At 39.1% G+C, this 12,287-nt stretch overlaps 1 protein-coding gene and 1 pseudogene across 3 annotated transcripts in view; both read right to left on the minus strand.

Annotated features, from left to right (window-relative positions):
- Nucleotides 1-12,287, minus strand: part of Magi2 (membrane associated guanylate kinase, WW and PDZ domain containing 2) — a 1,650,859-nt gene that overhangs the window by 73,971 nt on the left and 1,564,601 nt on the right. The window lies entirely within an intron of this gene.
- On the minus strand, nt 10,835-11,880 carry LOC103732218 (annotated as a pseudogene).

The following is a 12,287-nucleotide window of genomic DNA, read 5'->3' on the forward strand; positions in this document are numbered from 1 at the left end:
CCTAATCAGATAGATTGATTTTCCAGATATAAGCACTGGGCTTTGTGCAATGGCTGCTCTCTTGGCACATGGTAATTCCCATTTCCCTGAAACTAACCATCTTGTGTATTGCATTTACGTGTAGACTCCCTCTGAGTATGCGAATGGTTACAGTGTAGATTAGATGTGAAAGAGGTAGAAACTCTTGCATGATATGACAGCTGAGGTTGGTCTTAAGGGATGAGTAAGATGGAGCTGACTGACAGGTACAGTGTATACCAATTAGCTAGAATTTTTAGGATAATTCAATGAATGGATTATTTTAGACTGTGGATGGGAATAAAGAAAATGAAGAGGGCTGTTGAGGCTCCAGTGTGTAACTACAGGGGATACCATCTCCTCCTCTAGTGTAGAAGACTCCAGGAAGAGTAAAAAGTTACCAGGGCCAAGAGAGAGAAAATCATGAAAGAGAGGCTGTCTGCCTGGAGTTGGAACTTAGAGAGAAGAAACTGCACTAGGCCCAGAGCACAAAGTCAGGGAGCAGCAGGGTAGGCAGAGCATCTATCTGTGGCAGAGAGGGTACAGGATGATATTTCCTACCCCCAGACATCTACCTCCCGATTCATGGAACTGTGGATATGTTACTTTATATGGCAAAAGGGCTTTGCAGATGTGACATATATATCTGCTGCAGTGTTAAGGATTGAATTCAAGACTTTGTGCTCTATTGCTGAATGAAATCCCTAGTTTTCTTCTTTTTTTTTTTTTTTTTTTTTTTCTGGTGTTAGAAGCTGAACTCAAGGCTTTACACATACCAGGCAAGCCCTCTACCACTGAGATACCTGTATATCTAGCCCTAACTTAAGGATCATGAAAAGGGAAGGTTATTCTGGAATATCTGTGTGTGTCCAATGAAACTCCAAAGGTCAAACTCTAAGAGGACAGAAGCAGAGGTCAAGGAGGAGAGAAGATGCTAAATGCTGGATTTGAGGATGGAAGAATGGGCCTAAAGCCAAGGCAAGAGGGTGGCTCTAAACACTAGGGGAAAAGACAGTGTTTTCCCTGGCAGTCTGCAGAAGAAACCAGTACAGTGAGCATGATGTCTCCATTTTAACTCACTGAAACTGATTTTGGACTTCTGACCTTTAGAACTCTGAGATATTGTTTGTCCAGCCAATAAATTTGTGGTAATTTGAATAGAAATGAATAGAATGAATAGAAAACTAATGTTTCTGCCCTCCTACTTTCTGTTGGTGTTTCTCATTGGCCAAATTCAACATGTAACTATAGGCCAAGAGAGTTTGAGTGATCCAGACATAGGCCTTTGCCCCCAGGATACAGAGTAGGCCAGGGCAGAAAAGGAATAGGCTTAGACGAAAAGGTGGAATACAGGAAGAGCCAGCCCTGGGTGGAGTAGATGCAAGGTGGGATAGAGTTGCAAACCATCAGTGAATATGACAAATGGTACAACAGATGAGGGCTTTAAGAATACTCCAAGAACAAGATGTCAAAGTCAGGTGGTGGTTACTCTTCCAAAAGTCACATTGGAAAAGTGTTTTTTGGGAACCTTACTGTGTTTTAATATTTTAACATGGTTTGCCTTTTAAACTTTATAATAGAAAAAATAAAATCAGCAACCTTCAGGGTCTTTTGAAATTGCCTGTGGTCTCAGAACTACATTTGCATCATTTAGTGGCTTCCCAAGTCACATCACTTCTGCTCCCCTTTTTCCCCAGCAGCTACTCATCCTTTCCTCCTTCTGTAGCACCCATCCCTCTTTTGCTGTCCTTCCTCCCCTCTTCTTTTGGTGCACACAGTCACCACTCTCATATTCTGAAGCTCACTTCTGGCTTTGTGCCCTTCCTCCTCTAATGCCTGCCCCCACCCCAGGATTCTTGAACAGAATTTGTGCTGTGTGGCTCTCTCTGGACTTTGAGCCTCTAACCTATCAGTCTATTCTTACTCCCATTCTGGCCCACTTCTCATTCTTCCAGTCTTCTCTGGGTTCTCTTACTTTACTTAAAAAAAAAATCATCTTCAACCTATCTCATCATTCTTGCCATTTTGCTTAATCTCCTAGCCTCATTTTCTGATCCTGGAAACTCTTCAAGTTTCTGCTCAAATCCTCTCTGAAGCCATCGCTGGTCCCTGAAGGGGAAATTCATCCTCTGTTCTCTCCAGACCCACTGCACTTAGCTTGCCTCTCTTCCAGCACTTAGGGAGGCCAAGCCTTTAGTCTTGACAGATGGGTTTTTATTTCCTCCATCTCTCAGTCTACTAAATTAGAAACTCCTGGAAAGAGAGGTTATGCCTTTGTACCTCCTAGTAGTAGCTAGTGCATTGCTTTAAAAATAATAGAGAATAAAATCTACAAAGATTAACCCTGTTTCCACTGATGGAAGAGGGCGAGTCTTTGAGGTGAGAGTGTGTGGGAGACAGAGGAAGCTATGAGGGCAGAATGCTTTGAGGTAGGCTATGTCTTATTGTGTTTCCACTTCTGAAAAAGGCGTTTGGCATCAGATCAGAGCTTTGTGAATATTTCTTTTTTTTAATGTATATGAATGTTTTGCCTGTATGCATATAAGTACACCTGTGTCATACAATGTCCATGGAGGCCAGAGGATGCAGGATCCCCTGGAACTGAAGTTATGGATGGTTATTAGCTGCCATGTGGGTCCTGGGAATCGAACCTGGGTCCCCCGAAAGAAAACTAGTGCTCTTAAGCACTGAGCCATCTCTCCAGCCCCAAGTAGTTCTTGATTAAATATATAGCTACTTGATTTTGGGCAAAACTAAACTTGACCTCAGTGAGAACAAGTTCTTAATAAACATTTCTGGTACTTAATATGAAGAAGGCAAAAAGTTGTACAAATAAAACCAACACATCCCTCTTCTGCTTGCAATGAGATATAAACTTCAAAACAGCAATGCTTTGCAACAAGTTGCTACAGAAGACAGCCACAAGGTAGAGGCACCTCTTCTCTTTTTAACATTACTATGTCTTTGCTCACACAACTGGCTAAAAGGAGACATACTAATTTTTACTGTCAGAAGTGCTGGAAATAAATTCTTATTGAACTTCTAATTATACCTCCCAGAATACAGCCATAGAGAAGAGATCAAGTTTTGTGGGTTTTTAAAAAAATTGTTTATTGTTTTTATTTTATGTGTATGAGTGTATTGTCTGAATGTAGGTAGGCGAGCCTGTGTTGTGCAATGCCTGCAGAGGTCAGAAGAGGGCATCGGATTCTTGGAACTGGAGTTATGAACTGTTGTTAGCCACCATGTGGGTGCTGGAAATTGAACCCAGGTCCTCTGCAAGAGCAGCCAGTGCTCTTGACCATGGAGTTATCGCTCCAGCCCCAAGCTTTGTGTTTTATAAAATCTCTTCGAAGCATTTAGCATAAAACTGACTGGTGTGTGTGTGTGTGTGTGTGTGTGTGTGTGTGTGTGTGTGTATGTGTGTTTGTATGCATGCGTGTGCCTGTATAGGCAAGTGAGCAAAAAATGATAAATTTGGGGATAAACTAAGTGAAGGAAGCAGTCCATGATAGCCATTACTCTATACCCACTGCTGTAGTCTGGAATGAGTCCTCCAAGTTCATGTGCTGGAAACATAATTTCCAATGCATCAGTGTTGGGAGGCAGGGCCTTTTGGCAGGTGTTTAAGTTACGAGAACTCTACCCTCATGAATAGATCAATAAGGTCTATAGGAGTGGGTTGGGTCTCCCATGACTTCTGCCTTCTGTCATGAAGTCAAGAAGAGAGACCACACCTAATTCTGGTACCTTGATCTTAGACTTCTCAGACCACAAAACAGAAAGAAATACATTTTTGTTCTCCATAAACTCATCCTCCAGTATTCCGTTCAAGCAGTACAAAGACACCCACAAATCATATATAGTGACATTCAGGGTAAGGAGACCATCTTTGCATTTCGTGCTTTTGTTACCCTTACTTAGAGGCAAGTACTCCAAACTTCATTATGAAAAACATATAAGTTACAGTGGTGGTGGTAGTGGTGGTGGTGGTGGTGGTGGTGGTGGTGTGTGTGTGTGTACCAAGGCCAGTTGTAGTTTTCCATCCACAATTCAGAATATGGAAATGACTTTTAAAAATGGAAAAATGACTTTTACCCAACTTTTCCACCAAAAAGTTAATCTTATACTTTAAGATCATTCTACTCTCTCTTGGCTTGCTTGGAATGCAAAACAAGCTTACTAGGCCTTGTGTTCCTCTTGTAACCTAAATTTATAGCTTTGATCCCACATGATCCTTCCTTGCCCTTGACCCAGAACAATGTGTGAATATGCATGTGTTTATGTTTTGCATATCAAGCAATCTCTGCAAGCAGTGACTATTCATTGGAAGTGACAGATTATCCCATTTATGTTGCAAACAACAGCTGGGATTAAAGTGATAACATCTGTGTGTGTGTTGTGTGTGTGTGTGTGCTGTTCTAGTCAATAGGGGTCAGAAGGGCAAAATCCTTCTGCTAAGACAAGGGTCTACTTTTCCTTCCTTATTTCATACTGGGTGCATGGTTTTAATAAAAAGAAGAAGAAGGTCTTTGTTCAAGAGCACAGTTCTGAGAGAAATCTGAAGGAACAGGTGCTCAGAGAAGTTCAGGTCCCATCTTGGCTAAAACGGATGCTAAGAGTGAGGCTGTTTTTATTCAGGCACTGAGAGAATGTGGTATCACATAGTAACACCACACCTTACTCTTTATGAAGCTGCTTTAGTGCTGCTGAGGAAGGAAGAAACAGTGTTGTTCTGCACTTGAATGAGATGCACTGGAGATGTTTATGATTATTTACCTTTGAGGCATTGTTTAAAAATAATAAGACAGGGTGATGAGGGGCTGGAGAGATGGCTCAGTGGTTAAGAGCACTGACTGCTCTTGCAGAGGACCCTGGTTTAGTTCCCAGCACTCACATGACACTAACAACCATCTGTAACTCCAGTTCTAAGGGATCTGACACCCTTTTGTGGCCTCTGTGATCATGCATGCATGGGTGCACTTACATACATGCAGGCAAGACAGTCATACACATAAAAGAAAAATAAAACAAAAAAAATTACAAAAAAGAGATGGTAATGAGGGTGAATATGTTCAAAGTATGCTATATGTACATATGAAAATGTCATAATGCAACCTGTTATTTTGTGGAATTAAAATCTGCTAATAAAAATGAACACAATCACGCTAAGTGTGGTGGTGCACACCTTTAATCCCAGCACTCTGGAGGTAGAGGCAGGAGCATCTCTGTAGGATGTAGGCCAGCCTGGTTTACATAGTGAGTTCCAGATGGGCTGGGGTTAGGGAGACCCTGTCAAAAAAAATGAACACAATCACATGTCACAAGTAGCTTTAATGCCTAGCTCATTCAATCATGAGCAAGAATTCAGCAACTATGGAGTGAGGAGAGTGTAATTGTGAATAAGTCTAGACAGTAATGAATGAGCCTGAAGTTCCCTGAGCACTTTTACTTTTATAATGTTGTTTTTTTTCATTGTAAAAAGTATGTGTTCAAGTTTCAGACCCACAGCATCATGAATGTCCTTGTGCAACATTTTAACTTTGCACAGAGTACACAAAACAGGAAAACCCATAGTGGTAGAATTCACTGGGGCCTATGGTCTTTGCTTAGCCATTATGGAAATACAGTCTTTTCTTAATAGTTTAATTTCAAGATAGTTCTCCAGAGAACCTTTACTTGTTGCCACAGCATTCAACGACATTGGCATTGAGTGTGTGGATTATAATAATTTTTCTTTTGCAGTGCTGACACCGAATAAGCAGTAAGTTTGAGCAGTATTGTACCACTATCATTTTGATGCACAAAATAAACATTATCCATTTATTTTCTTTTACTCTTTAAAGTCACATATTAATTACTTAAATTTTACAACTAAGAATGTAGTCGAGTGTCTAAAAATCCTGTTTCTGTTCAAGTTAATTCAGATTGTCCATCCATGCATGAGACCAGCTGAACTATGAAATTGGGCAGCATGTTTTCTGGCAATAATGAACCTATAATATTCCTTAGGCGTATTTAAGTGACATCACTATTGATAGGTTAATTGGAAATAAAAATGTAAAGCTTTCTTAAATCATGAGAATAAAAAGCCCCTGGTTTACGGTAGCTTTGCAACACACCTTTTGACCTCTCCCTCTCTGCAGTTTAGTTTAGTAACTGTCTGATTAATGTAATGGTAGCTGCTCTCAGATTTCACATGCATCCTGTGGCAAGTCACCCATCTTCAAAGGACACGTTCCTATACATATCTTGACTCAGGTGTGTTCTTTCTACTCCATTATCAAGTTTTTGAAAACTGATTCCTGCATCTAATGAAATGCATAGATAGAGTGGAGAGAGGAAATACAATTTGGTGGGAGGACAGAAAATCTGACTGCAGTTGGGAACCCAATACTTTATCATCAATACTCTCTATCAATACTCTCTATCAATATTCTCTACCAATACTCTATCATGCATCCCAGCTAGACATAGAGTTTTTAAAAATTTTTATTTTTATTTTATGTGTATGCATGTATTGCCTGCTTGTAGGTAAGTGCACCCGTGTCATGCAATGCCCTCGGAGGTCAGAAGAGGCTGTCAGATCCCTTGGGACTAGAGTCACAGACAGTTGTTAGCTGCCATGTGGGTGCTGGGATCTGAACTCGGGTCTTCTGCAAGAACAATCAGTGTTCTTAACCGCTGAGCCATCTCTCCAGCCCATAGACACAAAGAGTTTTAAGTTCTCTATGTGAACATCTGTTCTTATACTACCAGATACATGCATTTATAATTTGTCTCCATGAAAAAGTCTCAGTTAACTACCTAAGAGCTTATTATGTAATTGTGAGCCACCCAGATGGAAAAAAACATGACCCTTTACAATAATTAGCACTTATTCACCATAGTTTCCCCCAGATTCTTTCTAGATGTGTTAGAAATATTAACTCATTTAGTTCTGTAATGAACAAACAAATAAACACTCGATGGGCTAGAACTGACAAAAGAAAACTAAATTAACTTTGGGAAAGAAGACTCTGTATGTTTTCCTACTGGGAGCTGATTAATGAATAACACAAAGTGCCGCTGGTACCAAGATAGCAAGTTAATTTCTATGTGATTATTTAATTGAGTTGTCCACACCACTTTTGCTCCCCTTAACTTGGGCTGAACAGGCATCCTTACCACTTTGCATTTAGTAATCATTTGATTGACTTCATGGTGCTTCCTCTGTTCCTGTCTGCCAGCTCTTTGACTGAGCTCTCTGGTTTTCTATTCCAGAATCTTCCCTTCAACTATGGCCCTGGTCATCGCTTCCATTGTGTTTCTTGAACTTTCTTGTAACCTTTGGGTTTGTCTCAGTGACTGTTCCTTGGGCTTGTCTGTGTTGACCATCATATCACCAACTTATAGCACTGTATTCTCATTGATGTGACGCAGTAGAGTCATTTCACTGATGTAGTCTACTTGTTATTTCATACAAATATGTAAATGTAAATACTTAGATTCATCGCTCTTTCTAGAAAAACAATTCTGTAGGTTTGTTCTGATGGAGAATCCTTATTTTCCAATCACTTTTGTTTTCTAAGAATATCACATTATTAATATAACTGGTTTGATTAAACTGTCTCTAGTCATTGAGGTATAAATGTAAAATTGAATTATTTTTCCAATAACTGCTACCAGCTGTGCTCTGTCAGACCCTGGTCCTTTCCTGCTGGGTAGCAGTCCAATTCCATTATTTTTTGAATATTTTAAGCCATTAAAAACTGTAGTGCACTGTCACTACAATCTTCTGTAAAGCATTCTCTTCTTCACTGCACACTAGATGGAAGGCTTGAGCTATTTAAGTGGAGAAAGGGTTTCTCCCATGTCCCTGAGCCCTCTCTCTTCTTCCTCCTCCCTCCAGTCTTCAGGAGAGCTTCTGACGGCAGGCTTCAAACCTTTGGGCAATCAAGAGATGCTGGTGGCAAGCCTGCCCTCCTCTTTTTGTTAGAATTCTCTGCATTTCATGTTCATCTTTCTTTTTTTTTTCCTGTCTTTATGACTTTTACTATATGTATAGATCCATAAGCAATAAATGGTACTGTAAAATTTTAAATTCTTGCATAAGTAGCAACACATACAAGATTCCGTAACTTCCCTTTTACTTATACAGTATGTTGTTGATTATATCCAAGTAGAAAATGTAGATTACTCATTTAAAATGCTAAATAATACTACATGATTTAAATACCTTACTGCTTATTTTTATCTTCTTTTGATACACATTTGGGACCCTCCTTTATCCCCAGTATTTGCAAATAAAACCCAAGTTAGAATAAACATTGTCTCCTTTTGCATATGATCAAAATCAGACTATAAAGCATAATGGTGTAATTGCTGACTTATAGGTAAACATACCTCTAAATTTATTGGATATTATCAACTTTTTCTCCAAAGATGCATCAATTTACACCATCACCACTAACAAATAACAGTTCCCAGTCCCTCCTTATCTTGCCATTGTCTAGAAATGCCAGACTTTGGGGCTCAGTGGTTAAGAGTATTTAGTACTCATGCAGAGGACCAGGGTTTGGTTCCCAGCACCCATATCTGGTTCTAGTGGATCTAATGCCCTCTTCTGGCCTCTGTGGGCACTAGGCATACACGTGGTGCACTTAACATACATGCAGGCAAAACATTCATACACATAAAATAATAAGAAATAAATATTGAAAAAAGAAATGGCAGATTTTTTTTTTTTTTTTAGTTTTTGCCAACTTGATGACTGTAAAATGCTATCTTATTGCTTTAGTTTGTATTTTCTTGATGGTAAGCATCTTTTCAGGTGTTTTATGGTCATCAGATTCTTTTCCCCATGAATTTCCTCATAGTATACTTTTCTCATTATTTTTAATTTGATTGTAGTTTTTGTAATTCACAAATGTTCTTTATTATTTATATATTCTGAGTATAATTCATTTGTCCCTATTTTCAAAGGCAAATTCATTTTCAAATACAACTGATTTCCAAAATCTTTCGGTTACATGCAGGGAATAATTATCAAAATTTCAGGTTTAAGAACAATATCTACATTTTATTTCTCCACTTCATTTGTGAAGTATCAAGAAATGTACTAAGTACCAATTACTAATTCAAATATTTTAATTGCAATTTGCAGATGAGGATTTTATTAGAATTTATTCCATAGCTGTTTAAGTGATCTTTAGAAAATGAAAGAAAAAATTTCAAAGAAATTAATCATATAAATTAAAGTAGAATTATAATAACCATTTTACCATTTCTTACTAAAACACCTGAACTAGAAAGGGTACAAGTGTTTGCCTTATATTGTATATTTTGCAGTAGTGATCCATTTACTACTTCACGACCTGCTCAGAAGTGGATTTTACTGAGGAATAAATATCAGAATTATGTAGAGAACTTTTAAAGCTACTATTCCCCTTTTTAAATTAAGATAGTCTCAACACACATTTGAAAGTACTAATTTATCACTGAAGAGGTTGGGTTTCGCTTCTCTAAGAGAACACCAATGTCACTTATTATGACAGTGATCTATATGCCCAGGCTTGTAAGTTTCTTTCTTGCACAAAAAGCAATTACCTTTGTTACCACAGAAAGGTCTGGCATGATTTTTGTCCCATTGGCCTAACTGTCACTAGGCTCTCTTGGGCATTTTCAATGCATTTCTAATTTTTAATTCACCTTTTTCCAGGGTAAGAGTCACTTCTACTTGAATACATGGGAAATAAATGGAAAATTTACATGTAGTGGTTATTCATGCTCCCTTTAGTTTCATTAGTATTTGCTTTATATATTTAGGCACTCTGTTATTGGGTACCTACATATTTATGATTACTATATCTTTTTGATGGATTGACCACGGTTCATCCATATATTATTTTACAATTATTTTATCTCTGCTACTATAGCTTTGACTTAAAAATCTATTTTGTTTGATATAAATTTTGTCTGAAATAAAATATACCTCAATTCTCTTTCCATCTACATGGAATATATTTTTCCATCATTTTATTTCCAGACCTACTAGAGCCCTTAAAACTCCTCAGTCCTCTAGATCAGGAGTAAAACAAGGATGCTCACTTTGTTTTACTTTTTGAGACAGAGTCGCATGTAGCCTAGGCTGGCCTCGAATATGCTGTGTAGCTGAGGATGACCTGAATTCTTGATATTCTTGCCTCCTCCTCCCAACTGCTGTGATCACAGGTGTGCACTATCCTGCCTGGTTTATGTGGTACTAGGGACTGAACCCAAAGGCTTCATCGTATGTGCTAGGCAAGTACTCTACCGACTGAGTCACATCCCTAGCCCTAGGATGCTCACTCTTGTCGTCTCTGTTTTATATAGTGCTGGAAATTCTAAACAGAGCAGATAGGCAAGAGTAAGCAACAAAAGGCATGTAAATTGAAAACAAAGAAGTAAAATTTTGTTAGTGTATGGCACAAACTTTTTTGTGATATAAGTAACTTTTATGATTTTCAAAGTTGGAGAAAGAAAATGACTAAGACACTTTGACATTTCACTTAAAGATGTGGCGATTGCCCAGGATTGAGTCGAAGTCTGGGAATGTGGTGGTAACCACAACTGTAACATACACTTCACAAGAAGAGCTCCTCTTTTTTGGAGATTTTTATAATAGTCTTAAAGATGCGTATTAAATAATTTCTTCTGGACCACAGACACAATTGAACTTACAAAATAAAAGCCCTATAAATATTGCTGACTCAACTTTGTCTTCTGTATCTCTCTTCTTGCATAAAACAGAATCTTTCTAACCAAGCGCAATCCACAGCAGGCTCAGCCAGTTAAGTCCCTTGCTTTTTAGTCTCCAAGAATCAGTTTTACAAAAGATGCCACATCTGTTGCTTTGGATTCATGTAGAGTGAAAAATGAATGTTGCATAAGCTCTGGATACGTGGGCCTTTCTTTGGAGTTTTTCTTCAAGCACTGTGAGGTAAAGTCAAAAAAGTCTTCGGAGAACTTGTCTGCTGGGAGTTGTGGTTATGGCTCTTCAAGGACTTGTTTGAGCTGCTGGAAGGGAGTCTCCCAGGAATCGTAGGGAAAAGGAAGGCTGGGCAGCTCAATCATGGTGATGCCCAGACTCCAAATGTCAGACTTCACACTGTATCCCTTCTGGTCAAGCTCTGGGTTTATTCTTTCAGGTGCCATGTATGGTTTGCAACCTGTGTCAGTCGTTTTCACAACAGAGTCCAAGTAACCGCTGATTCCAAAGTCACACATCTTCACTTGGCCCACAGTATTAATAAGCACATTAGAGGGTTTGACATCGCGATGAATAACAGCTTACTGTGTAAATGTTCTAATACTTTTTACAATAGAAACGGCTATCTTCCCTAAGATATCCTCTGAAATTGTTTGGCCTTTATCAATAACTTGTTTGTAGAATTTATCTAGTGACTGTCCATGAGCTCCATGCAGATCCACACATCACCGTCCCGGAACAGTGCGCCTAGAAGGTGAAGGTAAATGGACAGTCCACTGACCGCATGGAAACATCCAAATCCGTCAGTAGCCGTTTCTGCTCCTGGCTATTTACGGTGGCCGGATCCGCTTCACCACCGTGATTTGCCCGCTGGGCGCGTGCCGCATCTTCTCTACTACCCCATAAGCTCCTCGTCCCAGCTCCAGTATAGGCTCCAAATCATCTGCCTTCACCTCAAAGTTCTGATTTCCAATAGAAATACAAGCCTTGGAGTCTAAGTCTCGAGGTGGCGTGGAACTAGTCTGAGGTTGTTCAAATGTTTCTTTTGGAATTTTAAGGCCAGGATTTCGCTTCTTGTCTTTCGACTGAGACATTTTCCCTTTCCTTCGATGGGGGAGGGGAGCACAAAAGACTTTGCCTTGCTGGTTTTGCAACAAAGATGCAAGCTGCAGGCGTGCAATCTTCATGCAAGCGGAGTTTCTCTTGACAGATGCAGCAGATGGACTTTCAGAGAATCGAGATGGAAATGCAAAACAGTCTGGAAAGTGATTTTTCCCCCCAGTTGCAACGTTAGGGAAGGCTTTGCTGCAGCTACATGATGGGCCAGCGCTGGCAGCTAAAAGCTTCAAACTGGCACAAGCTTTTTAGTAGCAAAAAATAAAGCATCTACCAAAAAACTGTTAGAACTAATAAGTGCATTCAGTACAGTTACAGGATAATCAATGTACAAAAATAGTCATGATTCTATATATTAAAAATGAACTATCAGGAAAGTAAATTAATGAAAAACAGCATTTACAAAACTTGAAAAAATAAAATA

The sequence above is a fragment of the Nannospalax galili genome, unplaced genomic scaffold (genome assembly GCF_000622305.1).
Source record: "Nannospalax galili isolate Female #2095 unplaced genomic scaffold, S.galili_v1.0 scaffold312, whole genome shotgun sequence".
Lineage (NCBI taxonomy): Eukaryota > Metazoa > Chordata > Mammalia > Rodentia > Spalacidae > Nannospalax > Nannospalax galili.